Here is a 13,474-nt window from a genome sequence, read left to right on the forward strand (position 1 = left end):
CTTTAGAATAGATGGACATTATTTTTTGTTTCCTAAGTTAATTTCAGCCCTATTAGGTGTTTGTTATTTTGCTTGCACGTAGTGTGAGCTGTTAGGAAATGACCTCAGTTTACAAATTGTTTATGTTTTTATGTTTTCTTGTAGAGATTAAGCGTAATCTGGACAGTTCTATTAGTATGGAACACTGCACTTACACAAATAAAACTAAACTTTCGGCTCAGCCCACAGTGTCTCGCACCTAATTGGGAAGCCATCTGAAAATGAACCACATTCATTATACAAATGTCAGTGCCTGCTGGTGGAGTGTAGGAAGAAGAGAGAGCTGGGAGGAGGTGTGGAGGGGCTGCGAATCAAGCTGACAGTCTGCTAATGAGATATCATCAAGAAAAAAGGTTCCGCGGTCCACTTAAGAGGCACAGTTTTACATAGCAGTTGGGTGTATAATACAACACACAAGAAATTAGTGTGTTATCGTGCAGATTTTTGGAACTATAAAACATTTCCATCCCCACATGTTCCCTCACCATGTGTTCCTGTCAAAGATGTTCAGCTTCCTTCCTTTGTTAAAAGAAGTCCGCACGAGCACTTGAACAAAATGCTCTTTTGCCACTAAAATCACTAATGTTTAATGTTTACATGCAGTGAATGAGATATATTTGTGTTAGCAGAAGGTGAGGGCATTTCTAATGTTTATTTACGTTTTTAAAAAAAAAAGAATACATCTATCAGGAAAAATATTTTACTCATTACAGAAACAACAAATTGTGGTTTTGCAGGATTGGTTCTTGGCAGATGACTTTCTTAGTCCTGCAAGTCACAGTTAATTAAGCTTTGGAGTGCTGTGGGTAGATTTTGTGACATTTGGTTAGCTCTCTCCACTTATTTTTTTTGTATTTTTTTCCTTTCCAGACTATGCTTAGCTAACCAACGTGATATTTAATATGCAAGCCAGTGATGTCATATGAAATGAACAAGGCAAAACAACACAATGAAAAGGCATTATTAAAAGCCTTAACACCCCCCCACCCCACTCCTCTTTTTTTTTTATTTTGCTGCTAAATGTAGGAAATTAAAAGAAAAACAGGACCTTATTTATCTAAGAAATAAGATCCTGGGAAGTTAATGCCATCACTTTCGCCAACAGCAGTATGGTCAGAAGATCTACTGTCAAAATTTCCAGTTGGCCTCACAAATTGTGGCTGTGGAATTGATTTCCTTTGCTTCCTGTGCCAGAGATGTGACTCACTCCAAATATGACACAGTGTAGAAACACAACAATGAAGCTAAACAGAGATCAATAAAAACAAATGGACAGTATTTGGAACTATTTCTGTCTGTGTGACACACACTAATCTAAATTTGTGACTGGATCTAAGGATTATCACAAATAGCATGATATTTGTCATAGGATCCTGTGAGCTATTTTGGCAAAAAAAAAAAATAACTGATGGTTTTGGTTTCATTGATAATTCTGGAAATTTACATTAAATTTAATGACACAAAAGTTATTACCACTGGCCTTCAAAATATCCTGTTTGTCAAAGTCTTCTCCAAATCACCAACATCATAATTCTCACTGCCTGAAAAAAATGAGTGCAGACATAACATATGTGGTTTGTGAACTATGTGCAGCTGAAAACAAATATCCAAATAATTGAAAAACATGCTTTGATTTTCAGTTTCTATGAAACAGATTCCTTTAGGGTACGCTTGCCATGAAAACCAAAATTGTCATGGTGCATTATATTTGTGCTCTGCTTTCAGTTTGTCAGATGTCTCAGACAAGTGAGTGCAGTCTGAATAAAAAGCACGCTGCCTCAAAGAGCAGATGGTACTGAGACACAGTCTCTCTCTCTCATTCTCTCTGTGAGCTATCAGTGTATTTAGCAGTCATTGTATACATGATTAGTTCATGTACATCACAGCTTTCTGGCTGTGGCTTCTCGTGTATCTTTCTTCGACACATGCAGTGGGTGGAATCTATTCTCAGCAAACAGGTGCCATCATGTGGCATCAGGTGTCCTTCCAAGAGGTTACACGGGGAGGAGAGGGTGGTTTGTCCTAGATATGCAGCTAGTTAGATCAGAGGCGCTCTCGGAGGGCACTCTGAGTTTGGTAGCCAGCAGGGACAGCACTACTGTCCCTGACAGCTGGGACAGTGGTGGTGTAAATCTGGGATAACCTGATTTGCTCATGGAATCAGGTTAGTTATGTGGGCTCTCACTCCTATGTTATGTTAAACAGGTCATTCAAGGCTCACACATGAAGAGGATTTTTGTTACCTTTGCATTCAGGCTTAGTAAATAAAAGCCATGTCTGTCTTATCACTCAGTGTGACCAGCTTTGATAAAGCAAGGAGAAATCACCTACAAATTAACAGGGGCACATTTACCGTACTGGACTGGTGTCAAAAATCTTTCCATTGTTTGGTGTCTATAGCAACCAAAGCCACTGGACATGAATCACTGAAACTGGAGACAGGAACGGGGGATCACTTTATCTACCTAATTGATGAGCTACATGTGATTACTGAAAATAAGAGAAACCAAGCAGCTTGAAAAGATCTGACTCCCATCTATGCTAACTGATTCACTTCTGCTGTGTTTCAGTACAGCAAGGCAACGCTTCACTGTGTCTAAGAAGAAAAAGCTTCCTTGTAAAAGAAAAATGAGTACAGCTGACCATCTGGCAGGAAGGACCTTTCATCTGATGCACAGCTTTTTGTCTGTTTTTTCCTTTTACCTTCCTCTCTTTCAACCTAATAGGGACATAATGTTACTAAATTGTTTCTGTGGCTCTTTTAAATGAGTTTACAATTGATTATATTTAGATAGATCAACAATGTTTTGTACATTTTAGATGCTATTTTTAATTGAGTGCTGAATAAGGAAAATGATATTTGTGCTCTCCCTACTAGGAACAACATGAGACTATCCAAGATCCACCATAGATGCATAAGTGAAACATATATATATATATATATATATATATATATATATATATATATATATATATATATATATATACATATAGATAGATATAGATATATAGATGTATATATAATTTTATTGTTTTATTGTGGCTTATTGTGTCATGTTAAATAGAAAATTAGCCAACACGCAGAAGCAGTGTGTAAAAAAACTTAGTAAATCCTTGCTGCTTCCATTAGAATTGAGAGGGTAAGTAGCAGCCAGGTGCTGCTAATCAAATGCATTTGATTAACTGATCATCAGCAAGTGTGAGCTCCTCTGTAAAAGTAGACGTTTTGGCAGTTTGCTTGTCTGAAGCGTCCAGGTGCATGTTAGCTCAAAGCCAAGCAGGAAAGATGTCAGCACTGATCTGAGAGATGCAGTCAATCTGAGTTGGGTTATAAGATTATTTCCACCAAATTTGAAGAGGTAAGTAAAATTATTCATAAGTGGAAAACATTCAAGAGCAAATTCACCCCAAAGTCTGTTTGTGTACTGCTCATAGAAACTGTAAAGCACCCAAGACCACAAAACCTCTGGAGTTTGTGGAGATTGGCCATAATCCACATCACCACATTTGGAGAAAAGAAAGAGGCGTATGTTTTCACTATTTGAACATGTAATGAAAACATGTGCAAAGTTTTGCATAGTTTTATTGCTCTTTACCAAATTTTTAGACCTGGTAAGAACTGGATATTTTTTTTTGGTACATCCTGAAATGCAAAACCTTAGAACTGACTGAGGGTGTACTTTCTTTTGGCCCTGACTGTATCTGTCATTGTATTCTTAGTCTTACTTGAAATTGGAATACATTTGAATGCTCAAACAAATAGATCACAGTACAGCAAGAAAATGTCACAGGGTACATTTCGTCAAATTAATAGCCGTTTGTAGCCCAGTCTAATGACGTGAATATGATTGATTCAATTGACAAATGATAACCAGGGAAAATTAGAAAGCAGTTTTTGTCATTTTCTTTAATTGTCAAGGACAGGAAATGAGGGTGTATAAATGTCTGTGGTATCATGGGTGCAAATAGTGTTTGTTGGTTTAGTCACACAAGAAAGATGTACCCAGGGACAGGAATGACAACAGCTTGTTCTGGTCATGAATGTCAAATTGTGACAGGAACAGAGAAATTTGCATAAACAGGGTACAATTGAGAAAGGATGAAAATCTGATCACTGCATAATATAAAATCCAGAAAGCATTTAGATCGCAAGCTTTTAACTTTGATGTAACAGGTGGGCGTGAAGTTATATATCTAGCAAATATAAGTTTTTTTTTTTGTTTTTTGTTTTTTAATGCACATATCAGTGTGTTGTTTTACTTCCATTATCACTGACATCACTAGCACTGATAATCATCCTATTTTAAATACTGTTAATCTGAGAGTAAGAATGACATGTAAAATTAACGTGTCACGATTTAGTTTCAATTCCCCTGTGGCATCACTGTCTTCATTCTAATCAGCTGTTTCCCCATGTGTTTCCAGTGCCCCCTGATCACCTCCTGTGTGCATTTAGGCTGTGTGTTTTCATCATTCCTTGTCAGGTCGTCTGAGTTCTCGTCATGTTTCCATGCCTCTGTATTTCAAGGTTTTTCCATGTTCAGGTTTTGTTCTTTGTCTATTGTGTTTAGCATTTAGTTTTTCCCAGTTTAGTTCTATTTAGTTCTGCCTCAGTGTGCATCTGCCGTGTGTCTTGTACCTTTTCCCAGCCATAAATAAACGTCTCACCTTTTGTTAAATTATACTTTTGTTCTAAGTGTCTGTGTTTGGGTCCTCTTCCTCCCTCCACACGGTCTGCCAGTGCAAACTGTGACACAATGATAACAGACCTTGACCTCAAAGTTCATTGCAAATAGGTAAGAAATTGAAAATATACAAATCAGAAAGAGTAGGTTTGCAAAAATGTAAATTTGTGTAAATCATCTTGTCCCAGTAATAAGCATACAAAACAGAGGTCCTTGTTGTGTGATTGGTTGATTGGACTCTTTGTTCATGATAAATTTGGTTCTCTGGCATTGGGATTTAATCTGATTTGTATAAATAGGTGTGGTTATAAGGTTATTTCCTCAGAATATGAAGTCCATCATTCTGTATTGAGTAAAATTATTCACTGGTGGAAAACATTTAAGAGCAAATTAACCCCAAAGTCAGATTGTGTAATGCTAATAGAAACTGTAAAGCACCCAAGAACTACATTGCAGAGTCTACAGGCCTCAGTTAGCATATTAAATGTTCATGACAGTAAAATTAGAAAAGGACTAAACAAACATGACTTGTTTACAGCAGTTATGGAGAAAGCCTCTTCTCTCTAAAAAAGAATTACAGCACAGCTGAGGTTTGTAAGATTACACCTGAACAAACCAAAAACGTCTGGGAAAAGTCCTCTGGACAAGTGAGACAAAGTGGAGATGTTTGTCCAAAATGCATATCGCCACATTTGGTGAAAACAAAATGCATCATATCAGGACAAACGCCTCATAAGAACTGTCAAGGATGGTGAGTGTTATGGAGCCACAGCCAAGGCTACATACAGCCTTGCAGTCACTACAGCTGACTCCTCAGTATACCAAAGTATTCTAAAGTCAAATGTCAGGTCGTCTGTCCAACAGAAAAAGTTTAGCCCAAATTGGGCCATACAAGAGGATAATGATCCAAACCACAGGGGTAAAACTACAATACAATGGTTGGGGGGGGGGAATAAAAAAATCAAGGCATCGACATTCATGACCGTCAAATGCTGACAGGAACAGATGATTTGCATAAACAGCGTACAATTGAGAAAGGATGAAAATAATGTAAACAATAAAATAATCACTGCATAACATATTACTGTTACAGCCATAAAATCCAGAAAGTATTTGGATTACAAGCATTGAAATAAGATGTAACAGGTGGGCGTGAAGTTATTTCTAATATGCCTAGCAAATATAAGTTTTCCTTATTTTAAATACACTGTTAATGTGAGAGTGAGAATGAGAGGTAATATTAACAATGATAACAGACCTTGACTTCATAGCTTAAGAAATGGAAAATTTACAAATCAGAAATTTACATTTGCAAAAAATGTAAATTTGTGTAAATCATCTTTTCCCAGAAATAAGCATCTGAAACCTCAGAGGTGCTTGTTGTGTGTTTGATTGGACTCTTTGTTCTTGATAAATTTGGTTCTCTGGCTTTGGGATTTAATCTGATTTGTATAAGTGGGTGTGGGATGTGGAGTGTCTTCCACATCTTTTATTTCTTTGTACTGGGTGTAGGATTTAAGATGGAACCATTCTTCAACAGATTTAAGTTATTCTACATTCCTAAACCATCTACACACATGAAATAAGACTAGCATTATTACTATATATTTGTTATTATTATTATCATTATTATTATTATTATTCCTTCATTTTCAACCAGGTTTTAATTTCAATGAGATTTGGAAATCATGCTGTGAGATGCCTTGTGGGAAAGAATGTGCTAATTAAGAGAGAGACAGACAAAGACAGTGCACAAAGGCAATAAATTTGATCTCAATGAAACTGTGATAAACATATTAGCTGAATTAAAAAAACAAAAAACAAAACAAGAAATACATACACACTGCCAAAGAACATTTGTTTAATATACATGTTTTTTGGCACATTTACTTGTATACCTATTTTGTAATAGTGTCATATGCTGTAATTGGTTAAATAATGGCTAATACACTGGTAAGTTTTTATTAACTGTTACATTTATATACCATAATGTACTATTATGCAGTTTCTTTATGTGTGTTGCCTACATCCTGTACCTGCAGCACTGAAAACAGTGCTACAGGTACAGGACAAACCAGGCTTTCACTTCAACACTATTCTCACTTTTTTATCATGCCCAAAAGCTTGTTTTGAAGCTTACTGAATCTGCTATCTGATGGTTTTCTTCTTCATGGTTAAGCCAACTAAAGGCCAGTTAGCCAACCAGGTGTTAGGTGTAACACCTATCTACATGTTAGTCTCAGGTTAAAAACATCATGGGTTCAAAACAATTTCCTGATAAGAGCAGAGCCAAATTTTTCACTTAGAAAAAAATACTAAAGTCATATGAATGTTTAATAACTGAAGTTTTATCTGGCATAAATACTGAACCTCTGAAAAGATGCTCTTTTGCTCCCTTTGTTATGAGATCTGTTTGAAACCTGACACAAGGCAGCCAGGCTGAGACCATAATAAAAGAAAAGGGATCTAATATCAGTCATTACCTCATGAAAACACAAAAATGCACACCTTTATCTGTGTTCAGAAGCAGTCGTGACTATTCATTCATAAACTCTTGGATCCGGTGTGGCAGCATAGTGCATAGTGAAAAATGTTCCATGTGATATCAACAGTTGCTTTTACACAACAAAGAAACACATGAAAGAGAAGAGCGTGCGTGTGGGTAAGGAGTGGGGCAGAGTGTGGGACATTGTCCCTGCAACAATGGTGGATGTCTGAATAATTCATCAGCCTAATCAATGATTAAATGTCTGCTGGGTGTTACGCCTTACACTATGACACAGGTGACTGTATGCTAAAGGAATAAACAGTGAGTCAAACACTTAGAAAATACGGAGTAAAACTGGGAGGGAATGGATGCTGCTGAAGCATCTGGTCTGATCCGTAATAGTCTTTCCCTGTGCCTTGTTTGTTTTGAAGATTTGCTCCATTTCTCAACTTTTCATTTTACTAATCACTGCTGTATTGACAAAATTTAATAGTATTTTTATGGTAAAAGCTTACATGATGTTAATGTTGGTAATAGCTTGCGTCTAAAGAGTCTTTTCGAATAACATCAAAGTGATGATCTTGATGTTATCAGAAACAGCAATCCTGGTTTATTCAGAATAATAAGGAAGGACTAGAAACAATAAAGCAAAACAAATTTGCTTTTTCACCAATGGGAAGGGCTTTATATGAGTGGCTTAGTCACCGCTGATAGGTTGAAAATGAAAAAACAATAAAAAGCCTTTTGTGGGATAAGGCTGGCATATCTTTTTCTAGATGTTTGGTTTTAGCTTAGAGAATTGGTTAAGACACAAAAAAGACAACAGAGGCAAATATGCATACAAATATATATGAGGCTGAAATGACTCAGCCAATCTCTTCACACTGGAATGACTGAGTCATCTATAAAACATGTAAAATAAGGCTCTGTCATGGTTTGTGGGTGCATTTTAGCAAGTGTTTTTTTGTGGATCAAGTGGATCTTGTTAAAATTGATAGAATTACAAATGCAGAAAAGTACCATCAGATTATGATCCACCATGCAATACCACCTGAAAAGTATCATGACAGTGATCCCAAACACATTGTTAAAGATCCCAGGTTGTCCAAAATACTGATTTTCAAGCTCATTAGAATCCTACAGACTTTATTTTTGCACCATGTGCTATATTTTCATGTATGTTTGCACATTTTTCAATAAATTACCTCACTAAATTCCCCTCTTCCTGGCAAAATATAAAGAAATGTGGCAGAGGCTGAGTTTTGGACAGTGCTGTATATGAAGTCAGCAGTGTGCAAAACGTTTTCAAGTACTGAAGGTGCTAAAAAAGTATAACTGTTGGAAATGTATCACTGAAAGTCTTAATGTCACTGTAAAATCATGACTTCAGCTGCATTATGGGAAGAAAAAGCCTCATTCGTTTTTGAGAACTTGCATTTGCAGACTAGTCTGTTGGGGGATATTAAACAGATAGATCCGGAACAGGGATGTTAAAAGAGAGGGGAGACTGAGCGTGAGGAGAGGTTAATAGTGCAGAGAGGATTGAGAAACAATAGACTGGGCTAATGAGTCATGCGGCTGGCTTTACTGGTGCTGAGGCATTTCCGAGCCACACGCTACTCTCTGTCATCGTAGGGGCACGCTCGTATGTGATGTGTTGATTTTTTTTTCCCTTTGTTGGTAGCTTTTTTTTTGTTTGCCAGACTAGCAGTGAATAACAGAAAGCTACAAAAACCGCAAAAAGGAAATTGATAAATGGAATAATAAGGTATAAATCTGAAGCTTCGTGTACGAATAATGATGCCCCTAAACGCACTATTACAAATGGGATAATAGAAGAACTGACTTTAGGTTTAATTAAGTTTAATTAAATCTGCTGTTCATTTATTCCCCAAGAGAGCATATTTAGAAAAAAAATAAACATTTCTTGTATTGAATACATTAAATATTCAGAAAATATTTCAGTTAGAATCATATGAACTTCAATTGATAGTGTGCCTCCACAGTTATTATTCTATACTCTGCAGCTGTTGGTCAATTAAGCCACAGACAAGACTAGACAGTGTTAAGTAACAGCCAAAGGCCAAACCTGTTTAAGTACATAATCAAATTTGACATTGTGTTCCCTGGAGAGGTCTTTGACATCATCTTTATTCTTTCAAATATTGAAGGATAAAAATAATGGTATTCAAACTTCAGACTGAAATAACCCATTCGTGCATGTTATCAGCTGTTGCACGCCCTCCCTCCCTCTTATAAACTCAAAATTGAAGACTCCTCATCCATCTGTCTAAATGTTGTTCGTCACTAGAGCACCATAGGGGCTGATATTGTTTTGTATCCAGTCGGTAAGTACTGCTCTGGCACAAATCCAGAGTAGATCTTTAGGGGCACAAGGGAGTGCTGAGTCCGTCTCTCTGGCCTGCAGCTCAGCAACTGCCTGTCTCGACTGCCTGGCAGTTTAGTAATGATGAATAAAATATCACCACACCCTTTAATTCTATACACTGCACAAGGATGATAAATGGCCTGCACGTTTGGAGGTGGGAAAACCAAAGGATTAGATAGAGTTGGTTAAATGTTTCCTCAGGAAAGTTAGCCATGTTAAAACAAAATGAGAATCAAAGAAGCGATTACAGTTGTAGTTTTTCATAATTTATTGTACATTGTCGTTTCTTCAATGATCTTTACGCAAACTAATAAACAGTACAACATTTCCATTTATACAAAATATAAACTATAAGGGGGAATTGTAACATCAACCCTTCCCATATGGTTTTACATACACTCATTTCCTGCACCTAACCGTTGGATGAAGGGAGCAAAGGTGTCAATCAAACCCTCATTGTAAAAGACCACAGCTCTTTAAAAATCACAAGGCAAAACTGACACATCGTGTGGCAACTTTTTTGCTACATACATCTCAGTGACATTTCTAATAAAAAGACTGAAGAGCCATTTTTTTGTTTTTTGTTTTGTTTTGTTTGTAAAACCAACTAAAGAGGTCATCTGGCTCATACTTTTTTCTCAAACCTCCTACTGTATCTGCCAAACTTTAACAAACAAAACACATTCTGATATTGATTGCCAGGTCGATTAGAAGCCACAAAAAGAACCTCTGTACACTCAAGTGGTCCGCATTTCAATCGAGACACATGACATGAAAACTCGCAGCCCTGAGCATCTCCAAAATGTGATGGCATGACTAAGGAAATGCAAGCCAAAAAGGGAAGCTGGATGCACCACTGTTCCTTTTGAATCCATGCAAGGGGCTGAAGGAAGTTGGATTGGTGATGATCTCCTGCTGTAGGCTAAACCCCCCTTTGTTAAAAGAAATGTCTTGACTTACATACTTTTTAGCATTACTTAAGGAGGACGTAGAAAGGTTGCAGAGCCCATCCATGTTAGTCTTGTGGTCTCTGAGAGAGGCTGGACTGCGTGGGATAATGGGATGGGAGGTGAGGAGGAGTGTTGAGGCAGAGAAGATGGGGGCTGTGGGCTCCGGGCTTCAACAGTAGCTTTGGAGGAGAAAGGCTGCCATGATGAAGGGGATCAAGAAAGTGAAGGTGCCTGTGTGCAGTGAGACACCTGCTCCAGTAGGGGAGGTGGAGTTGCTTGGACCGCCAAAGGTGTCTGTGGCCGTAGTAGTGGTAGCGTTGTAGGTGGAGTTCCCCCCTGCTGTCATAGCTGTGCTGTTGTTGCTGGCTGCCATTGCAGTCCAGGAGACCATCTGTTGGAGGAAGGAGAAGTAGAAAAAAAGAGGATGCAGAGTGAGGAATTTATTTTTCCAACAAATGTAAACTTCCCTCAGGTTTTTTTGACGAACATTGAAATAAGGAAGTTAGATTCAAAAGAAAAAAAAACTTTATGGCAAAATCAATTAATTAAAATGTAAGTCTGTGTTTACAAAAAGTTTTCTTTTGCAACACTTTACTCTTCTTTACAACATAGCAGGATTGGTTAGTGACCAAGAAGAAAAGAGAGACCAAGGTTCTGTGCTTGCGTGTCAGGTTTCGTATGGCAGACTGCATCTAAAAGAAACTTTAGATTCTTCCTCCACCTTTGCATAATGTAGACAGCAAGCAGCACCTGAATCATTAATCCACCCAAGCACACGCTCATCAAGAAGTAAAAAGTGAAAAAGCTGTAAAAATACTAATAAAAAAAAGGACTATAGTTTAATGAACTAAAGATACGCCACAAATTTGGAAGATGACTGACTCATGTTAATTTCCCAAGAGATCTCCATGTCTAGCAGGCTGTAATCCAGACTATCAACCGCTTTATATAATGTCTTAAAACACGACTAAAGTTAAAGAAACTACACCATTATTTTTCACCCCCACTGATGAATAAAAACACAATCCCCCAAGCCCTTAAAAAACACACTTCCACCACTCCCTGCTGACTAAAATCAATCCCACAGCTAAAATGCTGTTTAAATGTAACATAAAGATCATTTTACCTGTGTTGATAAACATATGGCGAGCAAAACCACTCCTAGCTGAACATTCGTCATTTTGCACATTTGTTTTTTCTTTGTAACCTGGCCAGATGGTTTACGATGCTCTCAGACGCTGCTTCTCTCTAATGTGGAGGCTGGATCAGACAGAGCTTTTTATACCAGCTGCAGGTCTGTGACGTTAAGGTCCCTAGCGGTGTGCTAGGGACACCGCTAAGGTTAGTGTTTTAAAATTTAATATAATAATCTAAGGTAATTTGGCCAGAATAACGCAATAATGGCTCGTTTTAAGCTTTTTATAAATAACAGTATTTTTCGGAGAGGTGGGATTGGCGCGCATGCTCCGTCCCGATCCCGCGTTTGCCTACTTTGTGTGCGTGTGTAAAAACCTTGCTCAGCGGCTTGTTGAACATACTTCGCTTTTACCACCACAGGGAACAAACTCTCTGAACACTTGAATAAACCTCCACACTTTTCCTGCATGTTGCCATGGTGACGGGCTGCTGATGGGGTCGGGGTGCTGATTTGGGCTTTCCCTGATTTTTGATTATTGAGATGTCTGTTTTGAGCTGAAGAATGTGGTGCTTTGTTCAGAATTTTACTGTTCCCGGAAAAAAAAAGAAACGAAAAAAATTCAAACTGATAAATGAATAGTGTCCAACCTGTTGAGCAGTCGCTGCACGTTTGATAAAATAAGTGTGGCAACAGCGACGCCTAGTGTTCAGGGTAAAAGCTTTCCCTCATAGAGGCCGTGTCAGAGCTTTCAGAAAATCTATTAAATATCTGGACTTCTCGAAATTTTGTTCTAATAGATTAAAAAAAAATCATCTATCTATTTATTGCATTTTTGTATTAATTTTGTATTAAGTTATAGACTATAAAATCAAATCAAATCCTTAACCCAGACCTATCCTCCTGTTGTTTCACAGTATATATATATATATATATATATATATATATATATATATATATATATATATATATATATATTAGTTTTTGTTGTTATGGCTGTTGTTTTCCTTCTCCATGCAGAGTAAAAGTAATGCTGGAATATCTATATAATTACCCTAACTGCTTAAGCAAATGTGAATATAATGACAAATTAAGTCATTTTCCATGGTACAAGTCGGTGTATTTAGCCAGGCTTGTAACACAGATGCCCCTATCATGATGACTATATTTGCATGTAATTTGATGCAGGGAAAACACCGGGCTATATTCACTTGCACAATTATTCAAGACTAATGGGTAGACGTCGCCCTCTGTCGGCGAGGACACACCACTAAACCACAAGGGGGATCAAACTTTTATGTCCCTCCATTAACGCTGAACACGGACGCCAAAATTGTCGTTTTCTAAATTGCAGGGTATACGTTCGCTTTAATCATGTGACCGTGTACGGTAATGCAAGTAATGGTACACAAAGTGGACAACTTTTTATGATTCGCTCCAGATGTTGAGGATTGTAACTTTAGACCTAAAGACTTTCTCTAGTCCTCTGTCATTTGTGTAAGTGGATTCTTGAGGGAATAGTGAGGCGCTCTTATTCCAGCTTTCACCCCCACCAGAGGAACCTAAAGGGACAACGCTCCCTGCAGAGGCACCAGATGTGCGCTGTTATGGAGAGCAGGGGGGGGATGAGGCATCAGATAAGCCCTGTTCCCAAAGCCGGGACGGATCGAGTATCATCATCGGGGGCGAAACCCAAACCCTGCGCAGTGGGTCGGATTTCTGTTTACACGAGTGTGGTCCCTGGATTCCTCAAACCAGAGCAGACCAGAGGTAAACTCGAGACAAGGA

General features: G+C 37.9%; 1 long non-coding RNA gene across 1 annotated transcript; it reads right to left on the reverse strand.

Moving 5' to 3' along the window:
• Positions 1–9,851: 9,851 nt before the first annotated feature.
• LOC135933804 (uncharacterized) lies at positions 9,852–11,874 on the reverse strand. Its single transcript, XR_010573944.1, has 2 exons — positions 11,678–11,874; positions 9,852–10,942 (listed from the first exon to the last, which is right to left on the reverse strand). It is a non-coding gene; the product is annotated as an uncharacterized LOC135933804 (long non-coding RNA).
• Positions 11,875–13,474: the final 1,600 nt, after the last annotated feature.

This window comes from Pelmatolapia mariae, linkage group LG15 (genome assembly GCF_036321145.2).
Source record: "Pelmatolapia mariae isolate MD_Pm_ZW linkage group LG15, Pm_UMD_F_2, whole genome shotgun sequence".
NCBI lineage: Eukaryota > Metazoa > Chordata > Actinopteri > Cichliformes > Cichlidae > Pelmatolapia > Pelmatolapia mariae.